Source organism: Rattus norvegicus, chromosome 4, assembly GCF_021556685.1.
Source record: "Rattus norvegicus strain SHRSP/BbbUtx chromosome 4, alternate assembly SHRSP_T2T, whole genome shotgun sequence".
NCBI lineage: Eukaryota > Metazoa > Chordata > Mammalia > Rodentia > Muridae > Rattus > Rattus norvegicus.
The window spans coordinates 100825529-100843083 of NC_141537.1; the positions used below are offsets into that span (position 1 = coordinate 100825529).

Sequence of the window (17555 nt, forward strand, 5' to 3'; positions counted from 1 at the left end):
CACCATTTGCTGAAAATGCTATCTTTTTTTCATTGGATGGTTTTGGCTCCTTTGTCAAAAATCAAGTGACCATAGGTGTGTGGGTTCATTTCTGGGTCTTCAATTCTATTCCATTGGTCTATCTGTCTGTCTCTGTACCAATACCATGCAGTTTTTATCACTATTGCTCTGTAATACTGCTTGAGTTCAGGGATAGTGATTCCCCCTGAAGTCCTTTTATTGTTGAGGATAGCTTTAGCTATCCTGAGTTTTTTGTTATTCCAGATGAATTTTCAAATTGTTCTGTCTAACTCTTTGAAGAATTGGATTGGTATTTTGATGGGGATTGCATTGAATCTGTAGATTGCTTTTGGTAAAATGGCCATTTTTACTATATTAATCCTGCCAATCCATGAGCATGGGAGATCTTTCCATCTTCTGAGGTCTTCTTCAATTTCTTTCCTCAGTGTCTTGAAGTTCTTATTGTACAGATCTTTTACTTGCTTGGTTAAAGTCACACCGAGGTACTTTATATTATTTGGGTCTATTATGAAGGGTGTCGTTTCCCTAATTTCTTTCTCGGCTTGTTTCTCTTTTGTATAGAGGAAGGCAACTGATTTATTTGAGTTAATTTTATACCCAGCCACTTTGCTGAAGTTGTTTATCAGCTTTAGTAGTTCTCTGGTGGAACTTTTGGGATCACTTAAATATACTATCATGTCATCTGCAAATAGTGATATTTTGACTTCTTCTTTTCCAATCTGTATCCCCTTGATCTCCTTTTGTTGTCTGATTGCTCTGGCTAGAACTTCAAGAACTATATTGAATAAGTAGGGAGAGAGTGGGCAGCCTTGTCTAGTCCCTGATTTTAGTGGGATTGCTTCAAGTTTCTCTCCATTTAGTTTAATGTTAGCAACTGGTTTGCTGTATATGGCTTTTACTATGTTTAGGTATGGGCCTTGAATTCCTATTCTTTCCAGGACTTTTATCATGAAGGGGTGTTGAATTTTGTCAAATGCTTTCTCAGCATCTAATGAAATGATCATGTGGTTCTGTTCTTTCAGTTTGTTTATATAATGGATCACGTTGATGGTTTTCCGTATATTAAACCATCCCTGCATGCCTGGGATGAAGCCTACTTGATCATGGTGGATGATTGTTTTGATGTGCTCTTGAATTCGGTTTGCCAGAATTTTATTGAGTATTTTTGCGTCGATATTCATAAGGGAAATTGGTCTGAAGTTCTCTTTCTTTGTTGTGTCTTTGTGTGGTTTAGGTATAAGAGTAATTGTGGCTTCATAGAAGGAATTCGGTAGGGCTCCATCTGTTTCAATTTTGTGGAATAGTTTGGATAATATTGGTATGAGGTCTTCTATGAAGGTTTGATAGAATTCTGCACTAAACCCGTTGGGACCTGGGCTCTTTTTGGTTGGGAGACCTTTAATGACTGCTTCTATTTCCTTAGGAGTTATGGGGTTGTTTAACTGGTTTATCTGTTCCTGATTTAACTTCGATACCTGGTATCTGTCTAGGAAATTGTCCATTTCCTGAAGATTTTCAAATTTTGTTGAATATAGGTTTTTATAGTAAGATCTGATGATTTTTTGAATTTCCTCTGAATCTGTAGTTATGTCTCCCTTTTCATTTCTGATTTTGTTAATTTGGACGCACTCTCTGTGTCCTCTCGTTAGTCTGGCAATACTAAATTTTAACGCTCCAAATACAAGGGCACATACATACATAAAGAACGTTACTAAAGTTCAAAACACACATTGCAACTACACAATAATAGTAGGAGATTTCAACACCCTACTCTCATCAATGGACAGATAATGGAAAGAGAAATTAAACAGAAACTTAGACAGACTAAGAGGAATCGTGAACGAAATGGACTTAACAGATATTTATAGAACATTCTATCTTAAAGCAAAATGATATGCATTCTTCTCACAACCTCATGGTATGTTCTCCAAAATTGATCATATAATCTGTCATAAAACAGGCCTCAACAGATACAGAATGATAGAAATAATTCCATGTGTCCTATCAGACCACCGCGGGCTAAAACTGGACTTCGATAAAAATAAGGGAAGAATGCCCACATATACATAGAAGTTGAACAATGATCTACTCAATGATAACCTGGTCAAGGAAGAAATAAAGAAAGAAATTAAAGACTTCTTTGAATTTAATGAAAATGAAGGTACAACATACACAAACTTATGGGACACAATGAAAGCTGTGCTAAGAGGAAAACTCATAACTCTGAGTGCCTGCAGAAAGAAACAGGAGAGAACACATGTCAGCAGCTTGACAGATCACCTCAAAGCTATAGGACAAAAAGAAGCAAATACACCCAGGAGGAGTAGAGGAAGGAAATAATAAAACTAAGAGCTGAAATCAAGCATTAGAAACAAAAAGGACAAAGAATTAACAGAACCAAAAGTTGGTTCTTTGAGAAAATCAACAAAATACATAAACCCTTAGCCAGACTAACAAGAGGACACAGAGAGTGTGCCTAATTAACAAAATCAGAAATGAAAAGGGAGACATAACTACAGATTCAGAGGAAATTCAAAAAATCATCAGATCCTTCTACAAAAGCCTATATTCAACAAAACTTGAAAATCTTTAGGAAATGGACAATTTCCTAGATAGATACAAGGTTCCGAAGTTAAATCAGGAACACATGAACCATTTAAACAATCCCATAACCCCTAAGGAAATAGAAGCTGACATTAAAGTTCTCCCAACCACAAAGATCCAGGGTCCAGATGGGTTTAGTGAAGAATTCTATCAGACGTTCATAGAAGACCTCATACCAATATTATCCAAACTATTCCACAAAATTGAAATTGATTGAGCACTACTGAATTCCTTCATTGAAGCCATAATTACTCTTATACCTAAACTACACAAAGACCCAACAAAGAAAGAGAACTTCAGACCAATTTCCCTTATGAATATCGACACAAAAACACTCAATGAAATTCTAGCAAACCGAGTCCAAGAGCACATGAGAACAATCACCCACCATGATCAAGTAGGCTTCATCCGAAGCATGCAGGGATGGTTTAGTTTATGGAAAACCATCAATATAATCCATTATATAAACAAACTGAAAGAACAAAACCACACGATCATTTCATTAGATGCTGAGAAACATTCGACAAAACTCACCACCCCTTCATTATAAAAGTCCTGGAAAGAATAGGAATTCAAGGCCCATACCTAAATATAGTAAAAGTCATATACAGCAAACCAGTCGCTAACATTAAAGTAAATAAAACTTGAAGCAATCACACTAAAATCAAGGACTAGAAAAAGCTGCCCACCCCCCTACATATTCAATATCGTTCTTGAAATTCTAGCCAGAGCAATCAGATAACTAAAGGAGATCAAGGGGAGAGAAATTTGAAAAGAAGAAGTCAAAATATCACTATTTGCAGATGATATGATAGTATATTCAATTGATCCCAAAAGTTCCACCAGAGAACTACTAAAGCTGATAAACAACTTCAGCAAAGTGGCTGGGTATAAAATTAACTCAAATAAATCAGTAGTCTTCCTCTACACAAAAGACAAACAAGCCGAGAAAGAAATTAGGGAAATGACACCTTTCATAATAGACCCAAACAATATAAGGTACCTCGGTGTGACTTTAACCAAGCAAGTAAAAGATCTGTACAATAAGAACTTCAAGATTCTGAAGAAAGAAATTGAAGAAGACCTCAGAAGATGGAAAGATCTCCCATGCTCTTGGATTGGCAGAATTAATATAGTAAAAATGGCCATTTTACCAAAAGGTATCTGCAGATACAACGCAATCCCCATCAAAATACCAATCCAATTCTTCAAAGAGTTAGACAGAACAATTTGCAAATTTATGTGGAATAACAAAAAAACCATAATAACTAAAACTATCCTCCGCAATAAATGGACTCCCGGGGGAATCACTATCCTTGAACTCAAGCAGTATTACAGAGCAATAGTGATAAAAACTGCATGGTATTGGTACAGAGACAGACAGATAGACCAGTGGAATAGAATTTAAGACCCAGAATTGAACCCACACACCTATGGTCACTTGATTTTTGACAAAGGAGCCAAAACCATCCAATGGAAAAAGGTAGCATTTTAAGCAAATGGTGCTGGTTCAACTGGAGGGCAACATGTAGAAGAATGCAGATCCATCCATGCTTATCACCCTGTACAAAGCTTAAGTCCAAGTGGATCAAGGACCTCTACATCAAATCAGATAAACTCAAACTAATAGAAGAAAGAGCGGGAAAGCATCTTAAACACATGAACACTGGAGAAAATTTCCTGAACAAAACACTAATGGCTTATGCTCTAAGATCAAGAAAGGACAAATGGGATCTCATAAAACTGCAAAGTTGTATAAGGCAAAGGACACTCTTGTTATGACAAAACCGAAACCAACGATTGGGAAAAGATCATTACCAATCCTACAGCTGATAGAGGGCGTATATTCAAAATATACAAAGAACCCAAGAGGTTAGACTGCAGGGAGACAAATAACCTTATTAAAAATGGGGTTCAGAGCTACACAAAGAATTCACAGCTGAGGAATGCCCAGTGGCTGAGAAACACCTAAAGAAATGTTCAATATCTTTAGTCATAAGGGAAATGCAAATCAAAACAACCCTGAAATTTCACCTCACACCAGTGAGAACAGCTAAGATCAAAAACTCATGTGACAGCAAATGCTGGCAAGGATGTAGAGAAAGTGGAGCACTCCTCCATTGTTGGTGGGATTGCAGACTGGTACAGCCATTCTGGAAATCAGTCTGGAGGTTCCTCAGAAAACTGGACATTGAACTACCTGAGGACCCAGCTATACCTCTCCTGGGCGTATACCCAAAAGATTTCCCAACATATAAAAAGACATGCTCCATTATGTTCATAGCAGCCTTATTTATAATAGCCAGAAGCTGGAAAGTACCCATATCCCCTTCAAGAAAGGAATGGATACAGAAAATGTGGTACATCTACACAATGGAATATTACTCAGCTATCAAAAACAATGACTTTTTGAAATTCATAGGCAAATGCATGGAACTGGAAAATATCATACCATGTGAGGTAACCCAATCACAGAAAAACACACATCGTATGCACTCATTGATTAGTGGCTCTTAGCCCAAATGCTTAAATTACCCCAGATGCCCAGAACACATGAAACTCGAGAAGCATGACCAAAATACGAATGCTTTACTCCTATTTTAAAAGGGGAACAAGAATACCCTTGTCAGGGAATAGAGAGGCAAAGGTTAGAACAGAGGCAGAAGGAACACCCATTCAGAGCCTGCCCCACATATTGCCCATACATATACAGCCACCCAGTTAGATAAGATGGATGAAGCAAAGAAGTGCAGGCTGACAGGAACCGGATGTAGATCTCTGCTGAGCGACACAGCCAGAATACAGCAAATACATAGCCAAATGCCAGCAGCAAACCACTGAACTGAGAACGGGACCCCCTGTTGTAGGAATCAGATAAAGGCCTGGAAGAGCTTGAAGGGGCTCTAGACCCCATATGAACAGTAATTCCAAGCAACCAGAGGTTCCAGTGACTAAGCCACTACCCAAAGACTATAAATGGACTGACCCTGGGCTCCAACCTCATAGGTAGCAATGAATAGCCTAGTAAGAGCAGCAGTGGAAGGGGAAGCCCTTGGTCCTGCCAAGACTTCACCCCCAGTGATTGTGATTGTTGGAGGGCAGTCGGTAATGGAGGGAGGATGGGGAGGGGAACAACCTTATAGAAGGGGAAGGGGAGGGGTTGGGGGATATTGCCCCGGAAACCGGGAAGGGGAATAACAATCGAAACGTAAATAAGAAATACTCAAGTTAATATAGATAAAAAAAAGAACTTCTGCACGGCTACATCTTTCCTCAAGAATGTAAATGAACACAGTTCTGACTATGCTCTTCAAGGATAAAGAAATTTCCTAAGTATTCCTGACTTTGAGAAGTTGAGCTGAAATAGAATCTGCGATGATAGAATATGTCAAGGAACATAGAATACTCAACAGTTGAATGGAGAAATGTTAGGGCACTTCTTCATTTCTGAAAACAGTGGAACCGTCAAGAGGGGACAGAGAGCAGAATCTATAATCTGAGTCATCTGAGAAGTACCAGGGAGGAGAGTGTGCAATTGCAAGCTCACGCTGTGGGATGTAAGAAAGTTCCACACCCTAGATGATTTTGATGGAACTATTTGGGAAGATGTTTGATAAATGTAGAGTCAAATATAGCTGAATGATAGATATGTATCTTCTCTATTATTGATTATTTTTCATTTTTAAAAACACTTTTCATGTTTCTCCCAACAGTAACACTGAATCATTCCTAAAGTCAAGAAATTTTCTACGTAATAGACACATACCCACCCAACCTCAAAAAGTGAATACAATTTCATCAGATGAAATTTTTCTGATGGTACCAGAAGAACAATCACTAATCTTAATGGAAAAATAATCAAAAGGCATGTAGAGAAAAAAGAAGTATTACAACTTACACTCTATTTTTCTTGGAGGATCCCACACTCATTCTTTTTTCTCCTTCTTATTTAATTTTTTTTGTACACTACAGATTTTATTTCCTTCCCGGTCCACCTTCCAACTGTTCCCATACTTGCTTATCGCCCCCCTCCACCTGCCCTGTCCTCACAAGGATATCCCTAACCCCATGCTGGACCCCATCAGACTTCTAAATTGTCTGGGGCCTCCAGTCTCTTGAGGGTTAGGTGCATCTTCTTTGAAAGAATTTAAAACCGGCATTTTTTTGTTGCCTTATGTTGGGGGCCTCATTTCATCTGGTATATGCTGCCTGGTTGCTGATCCAGTGCATTAAAGATCTCAGGGTTCCAGGTTAATTGAGACTGTGGGTCCTTCCACAGCATAGCCCTCCTCTTCAGCTTCTGTCAGCTTTTCCTAATTTAACCACTGGAGTAAGCAGCTTCTGTCCATTGGTTGGATGCAAATATGTCCTCTTGACTCTTTTAGGTGCTTATTGAGTCTTTCATAGGGCAATAATAATAGGTCCCTTTCGTGAGTGATAAATAGACTCAGTAATTATGTCAAGCCTCGGGGCCTACGTTTGAGCTGGTTCACACTTTGGGCCTGTCCATGGAACTTCTTTTCCTCAGACACCATTCCATTTCCATCCCTGTAGTTCTTTCAAACAGGAACAATTATGGGTCAGGATTTTTACTGTGGGATGGCAACCCTATCTCTTACTTAATGCCCTGTTTTTCTGCTTGGTCCTGGTTTTAAAAGTTAACTCTCCCTCACTGTAGGGCATTTCATGTAAGGTCTCTCCCTTTTAGTCCTGAAAGTTTCTCACACCCCAGGTCTGTAGCACATTCTGAAGGTTCCCCCAACCCACTACCACCTCTTTCAATTCTTTCTGCTGGCGCTCAGGGCTTCACTCCTTTCGGGACACAATATAAGACCATGTTCCTCTCTTTACTACCATCTCCTTTCCCTCCCGGTTCCCTCCTGCCCCTACAGTGATTGCTTTCTTCTCCCTTCAAAGTAGGACTGATCTGTTCTACTTTGGTCCCTTCAGCTTGTTGAACTTTTGAGTTCTTTGGACCATATCTTGGGTATTCTCTCCTTTCATCTTTGGTGAGTATCCACCTATTTGTAAGTACATACCATGCGTCTATTTTTGGCTTGAGTTATCTCTGTAAGAATAATACTTTCTTCGTTCTATCCATTTGCCTTCAAAATGCAGGATGCCCTCATTCTTCATAGCTGAGTAGTATTCCATTATGTAAATGAAACACTTTTTTCTGTATTTATTCTCCTGTTGTGAGACATTTGGGTTGTTTCTGTTTCTGGCTATCACAAGTAAGGCCACTATGACCATAGTTAATCATCTGCCCCTGTGGCATGGTGGGGCATTATTTGGGTACATTCCCAAGAGTGGTATTGTTTGGTCATCAGGTAGATCTATTTCCAATTTTCTGAAGAACCTGCAGATTGTTTTCCAGAGTGTTTGCATCAGTTTATAGTTCCACCTGCAATGGAGGAGTGTTTACTTTCTCCATGTCCTCACCAACAAGTTACATGTTTTACTTAAGTAAACTATCTTATCACCTGCAAATAGTGATATTTTGTCTTCGTCCTTTCCAATTTGTATCCCTTTGACCTCTATTGTTTGTCTAATTGCTCTGACTAGAATATCAAGTACTATGTTGAATAGATAGGGAGAGAGTGGGCAGCCTTGTGTAGTTCCTGATTCTAGTGGGATAACTTCAAGTTTCTCTCCATTTAATTTGATGTTGGCTACTGGTTTGCTGTATATTGTTTATACTGTGTTTAGATATGGGCCTTGAGTTCCTGAATTTCCCAAGAATTTTTACATGAAAGTGGTGTTGAACTTTGACAAATGCTTTCTCAGCATCTAATGAGATGATTATGTCTTATTTCCTTTGAGTTTGGTTATATCATGGATTATGTCATAGGATTTCCGTATACTGAACCATCCGTGCATACCTTTGATGAAGCTTACTTGATCTTGATGCATGATCATTTTGATGTCTTTTTGGAATAGGTTTGCAAGAATTTTATTGAGTATTTTTGCATCATTATTCATGAGGGAAATTGGTCTGAATTTTCTGTCTGTGTAGGATTATTGTGTAGTTTTTGTATAAGTGTAATTGTGGCTTCAAAGAACTAAGTGGCTAATGTTACTTCTTTTTCTATTTTGTGGAATAATTGGAAAGCATTGGTATTAGGTCTTTTTTTTTAATTGGATATTTTTTATTTACATTTCAATTATTATTCCTTTTCCTTGTTTTCCTTCCATAAGTCCCATATCCTCTCCCCCTCCTCCTTCTTCTATGAGGCTGTTTCCCCTCCCCAAACACATACCCCTTCCTACCTCCCTGCACAGATATTCCCCTACACTGATCCGGTCCAGCCTTTGCAGGGCACAGGGCTTCTCCTACAATTAGTGCCCAATAATATGTTCATCCTCTGCTACATATGCAGCTGGAGCCATGGGTTTGTCCATGTTTAGACTTGGGGTAATGATTTAGTTTTTGGGAGCTCTGATTGGTTGGTATTGTTGTTCTTATGGGGTTGCAAGCTCCTTCAGCTCCTTTAATCCTTTCCCTAACTCTTCCAATGGGGACCCAGTTCTCAGTTCAATGGTTTGCTGATATAATTCACCACTATTTTTTTCAGGCTCTAGCTGAGCCACTCAGGACATGGGTGTTTCAGGCTCCTCTCAATATTCATTTCTTTTCTCCATCAGTATTGTCCAATTTTGGTATACATGTGCTGTATCTGCAAGCGGGGCAGACTTTGAGTGGCCATTCCTTCAGTCTGTGCTCCAAACTTTTAAGGTGTCTGAAGCATCTACACTCTGGTCATCATTCTTCCTGAGATTCATGTGGTCTGTGGATTGTACCTTGGATAATCTGGGCTTTTGTATTAATATCCAATTATCAGTGTGTGCATACAATGTGGATTTTTTTGTGATTTGGATACCTCACTCCAGATGATACTTTCTAGTTCCATCCATTTCCCTATGAATTTCCTGAATACATTGTTTTTGATAACTGCATAGTAATTAGGACTTTTTGTGGAGATCTGGGAGAATTCTGTACTAAATCCTTCTGGTTCTGTATTTATTTATTTATTTATTTATTTATTTATTTATTTATTTTTGTTTGGGAAAGTTTTAATCACTGCTTCTATTTCTTTAGGTGTTATGAGACTGTTTATATGGTTTATCTGATCATGATTTTACTTTGTTACCTAGTATCTGTCTAGAAAATTGTCTATTTACTCCAGATTTTGCAGTTTTGTTGAGTATAGACTTCTGTAGTAGGATCTGATGATTTTTTTGAATTTTCTGTTCTCTTTGCCTCTCTTTTCATTTCTTATTTTATTAATTTGTTTACTGTCCTAGTGCCTTCTGGTTAATCTGGCTAAATTATCTTTTTGATTTTCTCAAAGAACTCTCTACTGGTTTGCTTGATTCTTTGTATAGTTCTTTTTCTTTCTAATTGGTTGATGTCAGCCATGTTTTTGATTACTTCCTGCTGTCTGCTACTTTTGGATGTATTTGCTTCTTTTTGTTCTAGAGGTTCCTGAAGTGCTATCAAGTTGTTAGTGTATGCTCTCTCCAGTTTCTTTTTGGAGGCACTCAGAGCTTTAAATTTTCCTCATAATAATGCTTTCAGTAGGTCCTATCAGTGTGGGTATGATATGCCTTCCTTTTCATTAAATAACAAAGAGTTTTTAATTCTTTCATTATTTCTTCTTTGACCAGGTTATCATCTAGTAGAGCGTTCTCCAGTTTCTATGTATATGTGGGATTTCTGATGTTTTTATTGTTGTTGAAGCTTTGGTCTGATGAGATCTGATAGGATGTATGGGATTTTTTCTATCTTCATCTTACATTTTGAGGCCTGTTTTATGACCAATTATACTGTCAAATATGGAGAAGATACCATGAGGTGCTGAGAAGAAGATATATTTTGTTTTTAGATGAAATATCCTATAGATGCTTGTCAAATCCATTTGGTTCACAACTTTGGTTAGTTTTACTGTGTCTCTGTTTAGTTTCTGTTTTCATTATCTGTCCACTGATACAAGTGGAATGTTGAAGTCTCCCACTATTATTGTGTGAGGTATTTCTGTGCTTTCATATTTAGTAAAATTTCTTTTACGAATGTGGGTGACTTTGCATTTGGAGAATAGATATTCAGAAATCTTGTGGATTTACTTTTGATGAGCATGAGCTGTTTTTCTTTACTCTTGGAAAACTTTACTTTTGAAACTGCTGTAGTTCCAGCTTGCTAGAGTGTGTGCCATCATGTTCTTGTTGTTGGTAATATACAGTCAACTTAGTAGAGTCTGAGTTCCAAGAAACTAATCTATTCCTGAACTTGCTTTCTCTTCTCTGACCCTGTCATCATCTAGTATTATAACTTGTAAGTGTGACTTTCCTTCCTTGTAAGCAAAGAAATGAATCAACATTTAAAGGAATAAAACCTCCTTTCTCTTTACACTCAGCTGTGAGAGCTAGTAACTAAAGACACAGAAAGGAGAAATGTGAAACCACCAAGAGACTGTTTATTTAAATGTCTTCAGCCACAGCTTTTGACAGAGTGAGAAAGAATACTTTGCCTTCTGTCAAAAGATACACATAGAATGGGAGAATCCTTTCAGAGAACAGAGGAAATCAGACATTTTCTGTGATTAAAACCACTCTCAATCCTAAGATGAGCCCCATTTTGGTCTTCTAACTAGTTCCTACAATATCAGTAGAATCAAGGAATACAAGTCGAGTATCTTACTGTTCTCAAGTTGAGAATTGTTATTGAGGTAAAATCAAGGAGTAAAACTACTGTGTTCCTCCAGAGAGCCAGAATAAATAATCAAAATTCTGATTTTACATGAGTATTTTACTCTGTATATTCCCTATTCAAAACCCTTTCCTTTGCTCTAGCACATTCTTTATTGCCTTGCCCTTTCTGATGATGGTCCCCAGTTAATGGCAGAACATTATGATTATATTTATTCTACTATATTATTTCAGTATGAATTCACATATCAAAATCCCTAGCTGATCACATTTGCCAAATCCCATTTTCCACATAATATGCATGGAATTCAACAATTAGGATATTTTGGCTCGTAGAATTGTGTTGTAGCAGGCAGTGAAACATACCCTGATTTCTGGGAGAGATAGGTTGAATCCCTGGGAGGCATTAAAAAGTACAACAGGTGCATTCCCATTCTCACAGAATATCTAAACCTCAGGTAGTTGTGCCTCCCAAAGACCCCTGTAGATAGGTTTGAGACAGACCAGTCATGCAGGGCAATGCTCAAGCTCCTCCTATACAAGTGAGGATATGCCCACAGGTTACATAGGCCCAAGACAGATCAGTCACAGAAGAAAATGCCCCAAACCCCTCCTCCACAGTGAGGGCATGACCACAGGTCATGTAGGCTCAAAACATATCAATCATAGAAACAGGATCACGCCCCTGAATATGTAGATGAGGTCTGACCCATCCAAAAACATATTTATCTTTCTTATTCAGAATTAAACGTGTGCAGGAATTACTCAGTCATCTTAGAGCCTCTGTCATAAGAGCTATAAAACTATACTTGAGGAAGAGTTCTGCTCTCTCTAAAATTGCTGCCAGAAGCTCCCCTGCACTGGTCTCCTTCTAGTCAGTCTTCTGCAGTCTCAGCCAGGACAAGCAACCAAAGCACCAGGCAGCAGCTCAAAGGAGAAGGACAAGAAGCTAGGGGTAGCAAACGCTGCCCCCCTCTTAAGAGGTTCTTTCCCGGTTGACCAAACCCACACAACTAGCTGGGCAAGAGGTCAAGGTGAAGAGTACCAGGAGCCAGAGCCCTACAGTGAACCACTATGTATGTGCCAACAACTTTAATCATATGCTATCCACATTATTCCTAAACTGTCTTCCATTAAGGGGAACTGAATCTCTCAGAGGCAGATTTCTGACAGAGTAAACGATGGGAGAAATCCAAGTCTTAGAGACATCTGCTAAGTGAAACTAAGGGCTGGAAAAGCTTCTGATATGTGTAACATAGACTTCATGTTTCATCTGATAGTGAAACCACTTAGAGAAACCTGTGATTTTGTGTGATAAGAATGCATGGTAAGGGAGAGTTGTTGCTTCATTCTATCTGATTTCCCAAAGCAGTTAGGTATTTACTAATTTTTTCTTCCTTTCTTAATAAATAAAGCAAACAATCAAATCAACAACAACCAAACAATGAACAAATTAACCAAATAAAAGTAATTTCATACATCATGATATATATATATATATATGTATATATATATATATATATATATATATATATCCTTGGGTTACAGCCTGAGGTTATCTTGGGCCATCTTTATGACTTCACTTGACAAAGAATAGAGCTAATGAGAAAAGAAAAGAAAAGAAAAGAAAAGGAAAGAAAAGAAAAGATTAAAAAATGAAAGAGGAAAGGAAGAAAGAAAGAAAGAAAGAAAGAAAGAAAGAAAGAAAGAAATAGAGAAAGTGAGAAAGAAAAAGAGAACAGGAAGAACAGAAAGAAGAAAGTATTAGTCATTTTAACACTGAAAACAGGAAAATTAAAGTTCCACCATTCTCCCAGGAAACAAACTACAGATGGTATTACCTTGCCTCATGAAAGACAGGTGGGTATTTAGTAACCATAAGTAAGTGGTTTAATAATGGCACTTAGATTTTACAGATCTAACAATATAAATTTATCATTGGGAGAAGTTGCCCAAATTGTTAACAATAGACTCTAAAAGCTTTATGTACAAAGTCTTGGACATGTGGAATAGAGACATTCAGGTAAGAGTTTGTTGATTATCTGATGCTTCCCTAAAGTCAGATTCTTTATCTAGGTTGGAATCTCCTGCCCCAAACTTTCCAGTGTGAGCATGCATGTTTGAGTCACCTTTTTTCAAGTCTTCTTTAGGCAGCTGTCATTAGCCTGCAAGAAGGCATCTTCTCTGACATGTCTAAGAGAGATAGGAAGCACCATCTGTGGATTACTACAATTAAACCCTTGGCTACACTTCTCTAGAGGAAATATCTGGACCCCAGTGAGTTACAGGGTTCTTGTTCTAGTCTGTATCACTGTGTGGATGGGTAACTACTCAAGTGCTGGAAGTAATAAGTGGCAGTATCATCAGCCTCCATGGTGCCGATTCTGAGAGAATAAGAGGTCCCAGACCCACTGCCACGGATCCGATCTGGGATTCCAGAAGCCAAGTTGGACGTGCCATAAATCCAGAGTTTGGGGGAGGTGCCTGACTTCTGCTGGTGCCAGTGCATGTAACTTACACTGGAGCTGGCAGGGCAAGTGATGGTGACCTTCTCTTCCGGAAATGCCGCCATAGTTGTTGGAGACTGAGTGAGAACAATTTCTCCATTAGACACTATGAAAATGGAAAAGCGAGAGAAAGAGAGAGAGAGAGAGAGAGAGAGAGAGAGAGAGAGAGAGAGAAATTAATATACTAATATATACACAAAACATTTCATTTAATTCAATGTTCAGTGGAAATAAAAATGTTTATCTTAATTTACCAAATTTCCCCAGGGAAAAATACCTTGGTTTCTGAACTCAAACTCCTACCCATCACTTACCTGGGACACTGATTAGCAGGAAGCTGAAAATACATTGTGTTTTTAATCTCAGTCTCTGGCTAATTATTTCTCCTTCTATATGTACACCCCTTGAAAGGAACTGTGAGACATTTGTGGTTTCTGCAGTTGAACTATGCAAATTTCAAAATGTAGTCCTGCGAGTTCTCCATTTATAAACACATATGGTCTGTTAACAAGGGCAAATCTGAATAATCCAGGACAATGACTACTTGTTTCTTGTCACTACATTTACAAGGAAGAAAATTTCTGCTTTTCTTTTCCTCCTTTGTGGTACATAATTCTGTCATAAAGTATTATTCATGTATTTCTCTGAGGACCAGCTTGATTTGATCCACTGAAAAGGGAATGTTCAATTGAGTAATTTAAGTTATATTTTTCTTGTGATAAAGTTGGTTCAAGGATGAAGGTTTATAATGTTGTCAGAGAACCTTGTCTGCATGTAGTCTTCTTGAAGCTGCTTAGCAAATATTTACTCACCTATTTCAGTTTATTCATATGACCCTGTCCACAATACACTCCAAAAGACAGCATCTACAGTCTAGGTGTGCTCATAAACATTTTATGAAATCATCAATCGTCCATCCCTAGGAGAACAGAAAAATACACTCTCACATTAAAATAGATAAAAACATTGGTACTGATTTTTAACACAACTATAATTTGTCAAGGATAATACCTTCTGCTGGATTTCAGTGTTTACCATAAAGATGCACTCATCTGAAAGCCATCCTCAGTAAGCATTGTGCTCCATTATTGCTTTATTCATGAAATAACAATATCTGAACAAAATTTTCAAATAAATTACATTTTAATTATTAAAGAATGACAGCTTCAGAATCTCAAAATTCAGTATAAGTTTATTCAAATTTTTACTTTACCTTACAGCAAATTTCTATAATATTCTTGTAATTAAAACTTAATTCAACTATGAGGAACCATAAGAATGTCTGTAAATCTTCAATAAAATTGTATTTCTCATTCTTCCCTTCATAAAAGACTCACTCCATTGTGTATCACCAACTAGAAAAAATAACTGAGAGACTCTGAATAGATTCACATATTGAGAGATACTGATCTAGCAACTGTTAAATTAAAGTGAATGTTTGGATGAAAGTTCTTTTATTGAAACAATGATTTATAGATGTTCTTGTTAGTTTTAAGCATTGACAATTAGGAGTACATTCAGCTTTAACTTTCATTACAGTTCCTTTGTGGATCAAGAGGCATGACTGCTTGGTTATACCCTGAGTACACTAAACTGTGTAAGAAATTACCAAATTGTCGTCATGTTAACAAGTTAATCATGTTGCATTCTTACCAACAGTGTATGACAACCCTTCTTTTTTTTTGTTATTGTCAGCTTCTTGGCTATCTTGCTGGCATCACAATTGCCATTTTTTCTTTTTTTATCGGATTTTTTATTTAATATTTAGATTGTTATTCCCATTCCCAGTTTCCAGTACATAAATCCCTTACCTCCCCCTTCTTCTATCATGGTGTTGGCTCTCCTCAACCACACAACCCTTTCTGCCTCCTGACCCTGAAATTCCCCTACACTAGGGGGTCCAGACTTGACAGGACCATGGGCTTAACCTCCAATTAGTGCCCCCAAAAGCCATCCTCTGCTACATATGCAGCTGGAGCCATGGGTCTGTCCCTGTGTACTCTTTCGATTTTAGTTTAATCTCTGTGAGTTCTGGTTGGTTGATATTGTTGCTCCTCCTATGGGGTTACAAACCCCTTCAGCTCCTTCAATCCTTTCTCTAACTCCTCCATTGCAGACACCATTATCAGTTCAATGATAGGGTGCCAGCATTCACCTCTTTATTTGTCAGACTCTGTCAGAACCTCTCAGGAGACATATATATATATATATATATATATATATATATATATATATATATATTTATCAGGATCCTGTCATCATGCACTTCTTGGCATCAGCAGTATTGTCTGGGATTGGTACCTGTATATGAGCTGGAAACCCCAGGTGGGGCAGTATCTGAATGGGTTTTTTTTTCAGTCTCAGCTCCAAACTTTGTCTTCATATTTCCTCCTATGAATATTAAATTTTTTTTTTTGCCCTTCAAGGAAGGAATGAAGCATCCATGCTTTGGTAGTACTTCTTTTTGAGCTTCACGTGGTCTGTGGATTGTATCATAAGAAATCTTTTGGGTTAATATTGACTTATCAGTGAGTACATACTGTGTGTGTGTATGTGTGTGTGTGTGTGTGTGTGTGTGTGTGTGTGTGTGTGTGTGTGTGTGTGTTTTCTGATATGGTTACCGCATACAGGATGATATTTTCTAGTTCCATCCATTTACCTATGAATATCATGAACTCATTGCTTTCAATAGGTGACTAGTACTCCGTTGTGTAAATGTCCCACATTTCTCTATTCATTCCTCTGTTGCGGGACATCTGAATTGTTTTCAGATTCTGGCTATCATAGATCAGGCTGCTGTGAACATAATGGAGCATTCATTCTGAATATATGTTGGAGCATCTTTTGTGTCTATGCTGAGAATTGTTATAGCTGGGTCCTCAGGTAATACTATGCCCAATTTTCTGAGGTAGTGCCAGACTAATTTCCAGAGTGTTTTTACCAGCTTGCAGTCCTGCCAACAATGGAGGAGTATTTCTCTTATTCCACATCCTTCCGAGCAACTGTTTTCAGCTAAGTTTTCGAACTTAGTCAATCTGACTGATCAGAGGTGGATTCTCAGTGTTGTTTTGATTTACATTTCCCTGATGACTATGAATGTTGAATATTTCCTTAGGTGCTTCTCCTCCATTTGGTATTCCTCAGTTGTAAATTTTTCATTTATCTCTGTACTCCACTCTTTTAATATGATAATATAATTGTCTAGAGTCTAAATTCTTTAGTTTTTGGATATACTGGACATTAGCCCTCTATTTGATGTAGGATTGGTAAAGATATTTTCCTAATTTTTGGATACCTTTTGTACTAATGGCAGTGTCCTTTTCCATACAAAAGATTTGCAATTTTATGAAGTCCCATTTGCCGATGTTTAACCTTAGAGCATAAACTAACAGTTTTCTGCTCAGGAATTTCTCCCAGTGCCCATCTATTCAAGGTGCTTCCTGAGTCTTTCTTCTATTAGAATGAGAGTATCTGTTTTTATGTGGAGATCATTGATCCACTTGGACTTGGGATTTTTACAGGTCAGTAAGAATGGATTGATTTGCATTCTTCTACATGCTCACCCCCCAGTTGAACCCACATTATTTTTTAAAGTTGTGTTTTTTCCAGTGTATGGTTTTAGCTCATTTGTCAAAGATCAAGTGCCCATAGGTGTCTGGGTTCATTTCTTGTTCTTCAATTCTATTCCAATACCATACAGGTTTTATCACTATTGTT

The 17555-nt window shown here is 37.8% G+C and overlaps 1 gene segment (V, D, J or C); it reads right to left on the reverse strand.

Moving 5' to 3' along the window:
- LOC102556171 (Ig kappa chain V-VI region NQ2-17.4.1-like) overlaps positions 1 to 13524 on the reverse strand; it is a 51562-nt gene extending 38038 nt beyond the window's left edge. Inside the window, exon 1 of the V gene segment in view lies at positions 13461 to 13524.
- Between the last annotated feature and the right edge of the window lie 4031 nt (positions 13525 to 17555).